The sequence below is a fragment of the Thalassophryne amazonica genome, chromosome 9 (genome assembly GCF_902500255.1).
Source record: "Thalassophryne amazonica chromosome 9, fThaAma1.1, whole genome shotgun sequence".
Lineage (NCBI taxonomy): Eukaryota > Metazoa > Chordata > Actinopteri > Batrachoidiformes > Batrachoididae > Thalassophryne > Thalassophryne amazonica.
Window position 1 is genome coordinate 96,350,966 of NC_047111.1, and position 10,585 is coordinate 96,361,550.

Here is a 10,585-nt window from a genome sequence, read left to right on the forward strand (position 1 = left end):
TTTTATACGCTGCATTTACCTGCACCGACCAGTCCAATCTATTGTCAATGTGGACACCGAGGTACTTGTATGTGGAGACCACCTCAATGCCCACATTGTCTATACTGAGTGGTAGGTGTTGTGCTTTCCTCTTGGATGGTACCGACTATCCTCAGATTGGTGACTGTCCGTGCTGAACTTCATTTTGTATGTCTGTTGTGACTGGCAGACTGCTCTGTCTGGCATATGCAAGGGGTTTTTAATGGAAACTCATTGTGATGGGGTAGGGCCTTTTGTCCAATGTGAGCCAAAAATCCTTTATAAAAAAATCCATTAGATACAGCGTTGATTACATGGACAACCATACAAAAGCTTTAGGACTGTTGCTTTTGTCCGGTGAGTACGAATATCCAGTTTATGCGATGACGGCTTTGACAAGTTTATATATATATATATATATATATATATATATATATATATATATATATATATATATATATATATATATATATATATCATTATTCATTGTTATCATTCTGTCTAGTTGTAACATTACCATAAATTTAAGCCATGATCTTGATGATACCATGTTGGTTATATTTTCAGCAAAACTAGAAAACACATGAATTTATTCTAAACATATTTCATGCTAGATGTGTTGGTATACTGGACTCCTAACTACTCAATTGGGCATTTGGCCAAAGTGGACATCACAATATTATTGCTGTTTTAGTGCTAATAACGATATTGTAATTGAACAAATTGAAGCAAGGATATCACAGGGAATGCGAAACAACATTAACACTCTGTGCATGTGAATATATGCAGCTATCACTTTATAAATATTCATTTTACTGAATGCTAAATGTTATATTTTCTGAACAGATGTGATTTCTACATCTGGTACTGATTAACTTCCTAATCAGCATTTCAGGGCATAAATTGGTTCATCACTGCTGTGGGTCAGCGGGCTGTCCAGTCTTCAACAACAGATAACACCCCCCCTCCCCCCCCATCTCGCACCTGAAAAAATACCAACCTACTGTTTCCTTTGCACTGTATGACAAAAAAAATGGCTGATAATAATACCATCAGAACATATATAGGTCTGGGGAACAGTCTGGTAAAAGAAAGCATCCTGACATTGTCCACAGTCTGCCACAGCTCCATTTCTTCTTGCCCGGAGGGGAAAACACCTCAATGTGTCATCCAGCTGAGAGGGTCACTGCTTGCCAGTTGCTCTCCACTGAGCAGATGTCTAATTCTAGAGCAAACAGGAGGGCATGGAGGATTGGCTCCGACACTGCCCACCCAGGCAATCAACTGTTGGAGGATTTGTGGGTGGTGGAATTAGTCTATCTCCTCTGACTCTCACTGCTGTTAAAGCATTTCTTTCCAATACCTGTCCGCCTCCTCAGCCGGCCTTCCAATCTGACCAACTGACTGACTCCATACAAAAGCTGTGAATGACTTGTCCTGTTTATCACCAAAGCTGCTCCACCATCTTTCATTTACATCAACTTTCCAGAAAGAAAAGCTGCTGCAGCCTCAGGAAGATAGCATATAATTTTGTTTTTATCTTAAAACTGTAATCTTCAGACTGTCTCTGTTGTCTAATTCGCTCTCCTGCAAGTGTCGACAGTTTTGCCATCAACACTACCTGTGTAGTAAGTTGGAAGGTGCAACAGTGTTACAATGACTTGCCAGGACCGCGAGCTTGGCTAGTTAGCATGTACACAATTCAAAAAATGTCTTGCTATTCTTTTTCACGTCCACCAAGGATGTAATAAAACCATCAGCGGTTATTTATTTGTCTGTCTTTTAGTAGGATTTTGTCAAAACAACTGCACAGATTTTGACAAAAGTTTCATCACTGGTAGATATTAGGCCATGGAAGACTCCATTAAATTTTGGAGGTGATCTGAATCCGGATCCAGATTTTGGATCAGGATTTGCCTTTGTAGAGTTTCATGGATTACGTCAAAACTACTTAGCGGGTTTTTCCAAAATTTTCACCACAGATAGATATTAGGCCATGGAATACGTCATAAAATTTTGAATGTGATTCTGGCTCAGGATTTGTTGAGAGTGATCCGGATCAATATACTGCTGTGATCCAGATCAATATTGCAATCAGTTGTAATGCAATATGGTTGATTCTTCAGCCTTGACACACACTTGTGCTATATCTGTGTTTCCTTGCTAAACTGTTAATAAAATATGATAAGGAGTGTATGTGATTATGTTTCATTTCACATCACAACTAGACCACCTACAAATATCTGTATGAGAACATAATAAATTAACTGCATCAGACTCAGCTGCTCCAAAATTCTTTCCAAAAGTCCAACTGTTTGGGGAATATAACAGCAGTTATCAATATGAAACAATACTTTCATGAAAAACAACATTCTACCTCAGCAATGTTTTACTGTACAATTGTTTGTACTAGGCTATATCATACATGCAAATAAAAAAAAAAAATCTTTGTGTCAGCTTTCATAGGACATTTGCATATTTGCACAATATATAAGAGAGTGATAGAAGACCATGATATCTTTTTATTCAACCATCACTTCAAAACCAAAGTCTGGCTGAGCCCTGGCAGTGGAAACTCTCATGGGGTAGCAGGATGGCCCAGATGTGGAGATGCCAACAGATGCCTGGACAGTTGCCGTTTTGAATTAAGGTAACAGCAGGCTGTAGATGTAACAGGCCGGAGGCTGCAGTGTGGCTGGTTTTACTTCTACATTACACAGGACCCCTATGATTCCCCACTGAACATTGCACTGGCGATTAAACTGCTCCAGCATTTCTGCTTTACGTCAATCTTGTCCTCTGACCTTTCCAATTAAACACACACATCAAAAACGCTTTTCTTGTATTTATCTTCAAGGGACGTCATAATTACTCAAAGTAGACTCACAAGTGTTACATACCTCTAGACAATTTAGATCTGAAAAAATATATTGGTCTGGCTCTCAGCCATGAATGTGTGCCACTTCTGGTACACATTAATTTGCTAATTAAATTGCAAAAGGTGTTAATCAGTTTATATGCTGCAGTCTTTACCTGAAGCATTGAACATTTATAATGTTGTATTAATCCATTTAACCAAATTCTGTCACTGACAGATATAGCTAATTACAGTTATTTATGTGAATCACTTCAAAGACCTTTCCCAGCAATTACAAACATGCATACAGTATACACTGGACATATTATTTATTTAATTATTTATTTATTTAAAGTCTATGGTCTGTTTTGGGTAGTTCACATTCATGTGAACTATGCCTGGTACCTGGTCTTGAGAACCATCCCTGGTTCTCAAGACCAGGCACCTAATTGGCTCTACTCTACTCTATTCTACTCTTCTATTCTACTCTGCCTTTTTTAGATATTTAGATATACCTTATTATAAACTAGTAGAGTTATACCTTAGAATATACCTTACTGAATTGTCATGTTTTATAAATTAATTGTACCTCCGCTGATTGTTCTTACTGTGGTCACATCACATCACCATCAGATCAGTCAGATCAGAATGCAATCAAATTCCACATTTTCAGGTTCAAATTAATTTATATAGATAGATAGATAGATAGATAGATAGATAGATAGATAGATAGATAGATAGATAGATAGATAGATAGATAGATAGATAGATAGATAGATAGATAGATAGATAGATAGATAGATAGATAGATAGATAGATAGATAGATAGATAGATAGATAGATAGATAGATAGATAGATAGATAGATAGATAGATAGATAGATAGATAGATAGATAGATAGATAGATAGATAGATAGATAGCAAAGTCTGGGAGTGTTGTTTTTGTAAATCTTGGAAGGAACACAGTTTATTTGAAATTTAGATGAGCTATTCATTTTTCTTAGAATTTGACCTATAAAAATATCAGTTACAAGTGTTTCAGCATTGGTGTTATGCTGAATTTTAATTAACTTGGAAAAAAATAATAATGAGTCATTTATTCCATTTTAGTCACATCTGTGGTTGTGGTTTAAAATCCTGAATATGTTGCCAGTAAGGCTGAAAGAGCCCATAATAGATAGTCCGTCAGAAAAACATTAGACTGATGCTGACCTCTACAGGAGTAACTGTGTCTTGCACTGATGACAGGCATCACATCAGATTATGGAAGCCATTACTGGGATTTTATTTAATATTCTGGTCCAAACTCATGTTAATGTTAAATAAACAAACCCTACTAATATCTGCAAATACATTTGTATTTCTATTGTTAAAACATACAATTGTTATGCCGAACAAAGTGTGCATAAAGTACAATTTGAGGTTTTGCAGAGGCACAGATTGATAAGGAAAAAGTCTGAGTGGAGCTAAAATATAGTTACACAGCAACAGGAAGGCAGACAGCTAAAGCAAATAACTGGGCTATCAGTCTCTACTGACAAACAGGCACAAGCCCGAGTGAACTGGGAAAAATAGAGCAGTGCAGAAGACATGGCGGCAATGGAGCATAAAGTGGAGATGACAGGCTTTAGGACACAAGTGACACCAATTGAGGGTAGAAGGAGTACAAGTGAATGTCAGGCAGCAGAAAAAGCCATCCTGCCACAACAAGCAGTAATACTGACTGACACAAGAAATGAAGGCGCAACCTGCGGTCTCATTCACAAAATTCTCTCGGGCTGCCACTGGTCACCTGACGAAAATATAACAATGTTTCAGTGCCCACGTAAAAAAAAAAAAAAAAACGATTTATTCAAGGAAAACTGACAGTGTTCTTAATGTTTTTCAGGACTTCCCCACTGCAACTACTGTATATAGTCTACGAGTGCAACTCATCTTAAGCTCATTCAGTTCTTTTAAATGTATCTTAATGTTAAGTGTCATTATTTGATATCAAACCAAGTGCGTATTTGATAGATTTATATGGATTCAACAGCTATATATTTTTTCTTTTCCCAAATCCACTGTTAAGCCTCAGCACACTACCCCCCCCCCCCACCACCACCACCACCACCACCACCACCACCATAGTGCACCAAATAAGATAATATTTAGAGTAGAAGCCTGCAAATGGTGATACAAGCATCAAATTCAGCACAAATACTCCTTAGACATTACACTTTTGGAAAAAACAAAAAAAATGGCCTCTTGAATTTTCAATAGGCAGCCAGGTAGGGGTCAATTGAAGAATTACACAGAGGTCAAAATTAAAAGATGCTCCAATCATATTGAAAACTATATCACATTATTTGTCTGATAATAAAGATTCCAAAAAGGTATAGTTTTGACTGTCTGTGACTGAATGTTATGGAGTTATGGGGTAAAAACAGCAAGAATGGTGACAAAGGTCAGTTTCAGTTTGTACAGGAGTCAAAAGTTAAAGTTGGTCCAATTTTGGTAAAACAAAAAGTGATTCAAAATATTAGTTAATAGGGTTTTAAAATGAAATAGTTTGCACTGCATCATGTGTCATGCTTAAACCCCCATCACACACACGCCGATTGTGGCCGAACGGCGTCAGACTGACACATCTGGCCACAATCGGGAAATATTGAGGTGCAGTCCGAAGACCTACGGACAGCACTCTGTGAACATCTACATATTTGGTCCCATTTGCTCAGCTGTCCCAAGTGTGTTGCACATGTTCAAAACACTCTTTGCACCATTGAGATGCAACGCACATCTGACAGCGGTCTACATGCAGTTTTTGCATTATCTGATCGCAGTCTACATATTCTGAGAGCATCAAAACATCATGTGAAATGATCTGATCACAGCTGATTGAGCTCTGACATTGATCGGGCACAGAAAACCTACATGTTGTGCCACGTCTGTCCACCTCCACTGGACCACAGCCAGGGAGGACAAGGAAAAGTTGATATGTAATAACATGGATGTGGCACCGTGCACATGTCAGAGGCTCAGTGCAGTGCCCCACAACGCAGCTGAACAATATGTCATCGCTGTAATGCGCATATTATGACATGTTACATTTGTTGTTATCTATCGTCCAACTGGTCGTTACTGTGAGTTTCTCTGTGAATTTTCAGACCTTTTGTCTGACTTAGTGCTTAGCTCAGATAAGATAATTATAGTGGACGATTTTTAACATCCACACAGATGCTGAGAATAGACAGCCTCAACACTGCATTTAATCTATTGTTAGACTCGATTGGCTTTGCTCAAAATGTAAATGAGTCCACCCACCACTTTAATCATACCTTAGATCTTGTTCTGACTTATGGTATGGAAATTGAAGACTTAACAGTATTCCCTGAAAACTCCCTTCTGTCTGATCATTTCTAATAACATTTACCATTTACTCTGATGGACTACCCAGCAGTGGGAATAAGTTTCATTACACTAGAAGTCTTTCAGAAAGCGCTGTAACTAGGTTAAGGATATGATTCCTTCTTTATGTTCTTCAATGCCATATACCAACACAGTGCAGAGTAGCTACCTAACTCTGTGAGTGAGATAGAGTATCTCGTCAATAGTTTTACCATCCTCACTGAGGACAACTTGGATGCTGTAGCTCCTCTGAAAAAGAGAGCCTTAAATCAGAAGTGCCTGACTCCGTGGTATAACTCACAAACTCGCAGCTTAAAGCAGATAACCCGTAAGTGGAGAGGAAATGGCGTCTCACTAATTTAGAAGATCTTCACTTAGCCTGGAAAAAGAGTCTGTTGCTCTATAAAAAAGCCCTCCGTAAAGCTACGACATCTTGCTACTCATCACTAATTGAAGAAAATAAGAACAACCCCAGGTTTCTTTTCAGCACTGTAGCCAGGCTGACAAAGAGTCGGAGCTCCATTGAGCCGAGTATTCCTTTAACTTTAACTAGTAATGACTTCATGACTTTTCTTTGCTAATAAAATTTTAACTATTAGAGAAAAAAATATTATCATACCATCCCAAAGACATATCATTATCTTTGGCTGCTTTCAGTGATGCCAGTATTTGGTTAGACGCTTTCTCTCCGATTGTTCTGTCTGAGTTACTTTCATTAGTTACTTCCTCCAAACCATCAACATGTTTATTAGACCCCATTCCTACCAGGCTGCTCAAGGAAGCCCTACCATTAATAATGCTTCGATCTTAAATATTGATCAATCTATCTTTATTAGTTGGCTATGTACCACAGGCTTTTAAGGTGGCAGTAATTAAACCATTACTTAAAAAAGCCATCACTTGACCCAGCTATCTTAGCTAAGTATAGGCCAATCTCCAACTTCCTTTTCTCTCAAAAAGTCTTGAAAGGGTAGTTGTAAAACAGCTAACTGATCATCTGCAGAGGAATGGTCTATTTGAAGAGTTTCAGTCAGTGTTTAGAATTCATCATAGTACAGAAACAGCATTAGTGAAGGTTACAAATGATCTTCTTATGGCCTCAGACAGTGGACTCATCTCTGTGCTTGTTCTGTTAGACCTCAGTGCTGCTTTTGATACTGTTGACCATAAAATTTTATTACAGAGATTAGAGCATGCCATAGGTATTAAAGGCACTGCGCTGCGGTGGTTTGAATCATATTTATCTAATAGATTACAATTTGTTCATGTAAATGGAGAATCTTCTTCACAGACCAAGGTTAATTATGGAGTTCCACAAGGTTCTGTGCTAGGACCAATTTTATTCACTTTATACATGTTTCCCTTAGGCAGTATTATTAGACGGCATTGCTTAAATTTTCATTGTTACGCAGATGATACCCAGCTTTATCTATCCATGAAGCCAGGGGACACACACCAATTAGCTAAACTGCAGGATTGTCTTACAGACATAAAGACATGGATGACCTCTAATTTCCTGCTTTTAAACTCAGATAAAACTGAAGTTATTGTACTTGGCCCCACAAATCTTAGAAACATGGGTGTTCTAACCAGATCCTTACTCTGGATGGCATTACCGTGACCTCTAGTAATACTGTGAGAAATCTTGGAGTCATTTTTGATCAGGATATGTCATTCATGCGCATATTAAACAAATATGTAGGACTGCTTTTTTGCATTTGCCGCAATATCTCTAAAATTAGAAAGGTCTTGTCTCAGAGTGATGCTGAAAAACCAATTCATGCATTTATTTCCTCTAGGCTGGACTATTGTAATTCATTATTATCAGGTTGTCCTAAAAGTGTCCCTGAAAAGCCTTCAGTTAATTTCCAAAATGCTGCAGCTAGAGTACTGACAGGGACTAGAAGGAGAGAGCATATCTCACCCATATTGGCCTGTCTTCATTGATTTCCTGTTAATTCTAGAAATAGAATTTAAAATTCTTCTTCTTACTTATAAGGTTTTGAATAATCAGGTCCCATCTTATCTTAGGGACCTCATAGTACCATATCACCCCAATAGAGCGCTTGCTCTCAGACTGCAGGCTTACTTGTAGTCCTAGGTTTGTAAGAGTAGAATGGGAAGGCAGAGCCTTCAGCTTTCCAGGCTCCTCTCCTGTGGAACCAGTCCCAATTCAGATCAGGGAGACAGACACCCTCTCTACTTTAAGATTAGGCTTAAAACTTTCCTTTTTGCTAAAGCTTATAGTTAGGGCTCGATCAGGTGACCCTGAACCATCCCTTAGTATTGTATGCTATAGACTTAGACTGCTGGGGGGGTTCCCATGATGCATTCAGTGTTTCTTTCTCTTTTTGCTCTGTATGCACCACTCTGCATTTAAGCATTAGTGATTGATCTCTGTCCCCTCCACAGCACGTCTTTTTCCTGGTTCTCTCCCTCAGCCCCACCAGCCCAGCAGAAGACTGCCCCTCCCTGAGCCTGGTTCTGCTGGAGGTTTCTTCCTGTTAAAAAGGAGTTTTTCCTTCCCACTGTCGCCAAGTGCTTGCTCACAGGGGGTCGTTTTGACCATTGGGGTTTTTCCGTAATTATTGTATGGCTTTGCCTTACAATATAAGCGCCTTGGGGCAACTGTTTGTTGTGATTTGGCGCTATATAAATAAAATTGATTTGATTTGATTGATGTTCACCTCCTCAGTCTGATAGCAGGCATGATGTGGAAATGTTTCCTCAGCCCATAGCACCATAAAGTAAATATGCAACTCACCTCTGGTACCTCACATTCCACAGTGTAGACACCTGGTAAAGTCCTTTCACCCGGCTGTTTGCTGGCAATGTCGATGACTGAGACAAATGCATAATCCATCTCTGGCATAAATAAATCCCATGCGAAGTGCCGTCCCGCACACGATAATCCAAATGCAGGTGTGTTAAATGTGTATCAAGTAAAATGGCCACAAAAAAAAGAGTTTAAAAGAGGGAGAAAAAAGTCCACTGGCTGCGTCTGAGAATGTTGTGCACATGTGGGAGCTTGGCGCACTGCCAGCACAGTACCAACAGCAGTTACGGAGTCCAGCCGGACGAATAAAGTCTAGCAATGCAAGTATATGACTGATCAAACACCTAAAGGGATTTTTCACCAGACTGTACACAAGCAGGCGATCACTCACAGTTGTCAGCCTTTTTGTGTGCTCTCTGGACAGCTCCTGTGCTTGCATGCACACGCACGCCACCATGTGTGCACACGGAGTGGCTGAACAGCCATTATGAACACACATACACGCAGCTGAGTGAACATTTGGCCACGCACTCGCACATTGCTTTGATTAGCTGTTCCTACGCACGCGCACACCACTCACACAGCGGCTCATTCAGCTGTTATGAACACGTGTGCAGCTGAGTGAACATTTCATCTGGCCACACACTCGCATGCTCCTTCGATCACTTGTTTTCTACGCACGTACACGCGCGCACTCCATCATGTGAGACACACACTCCTGTCAGCACACCCTCCTCCCGATGAGAGGTCAGTTTAGCGCTGAGAATGTGAGGATGCGTGAAGATTTGATTGCGTGGGTGAGTGAGTGAGTGACAGCTCCAATGTTGGTGGAGTCTGACAGCAGTCTGTGTCATCTGACTGTTGTCTGAAATATGTTTGGGCGGCATCCTGCAGGTGTGCACGAGGCAGTCCGGATGCGATCTGACATGGCTGACTACGCCTCTTTTCCTCCCAACTGCATCGGATAATGACTATATTTGCTGTGTCGGCCTGGTTCCTGCAACAGTTTTGGCATGTGTGATGGAAGCTTTAGTTATCATGTTACAGGTAACATATGTCACATGTCAATTCAATCCAACAGACGTCAACATTTTATTTTTTTTATTACTAACCCTACACTCCTACTACCGCCAACCCTAAACTTAACCACCCTGACCCCTGCCCCCACTTCACTTTTAATTTCGTGCAGCCATCAAGGAATGAATTACAATGAATTTGTGCTGCCATGATGAAAATGAGGCGCTTTTCGTCACAATATCACGAATAGATTAATGTATATTTTGTGCTGCTGAGTCACGACTTGCCATGAGACCAGGTTGTCCATCCTCCCTTCAGTACAGTGCAGTCATCCTGTCCCCTTTGCAGAAGAGCACCCCCAGAGTATGCTTCATGGTTGGAATGGTTTTCTTGGGGTTGTTCTCATCCTCGAAACACAGCAAGTGGAGTTGATTCCAAAAAGCTCTATTTTGGTCTTTTCTGAACCACATGACCTTCTCCTCTGGATCATCCAGATGGTCACTGGTGAACTTCAGGCCTGGACATGC

At 39.9% G+C, this 10,585-nt stretch overlaps 1 long non-coding RNA gene across 1 annotated transcript; it reads right to left on the reverse strand.

The window, feature by feature from the left end:
- Window positions 1-9,074, reverse strand: LOC117516612. The gene is made up of 3 exons (XR_004562487.1): window positions 9,062-9,074; window positions 7,207-7,209; window positions 1-128 (listed from the first exon to the last, which is right to left on the reverse strand). It is a non-coding gene; the product is annotated as an uncharacterized LOC117516612 (long non-coding RNA).
- Between the last annotated feature and the right edge of the window lie 1,511 nt (window positions 9,075-10,585).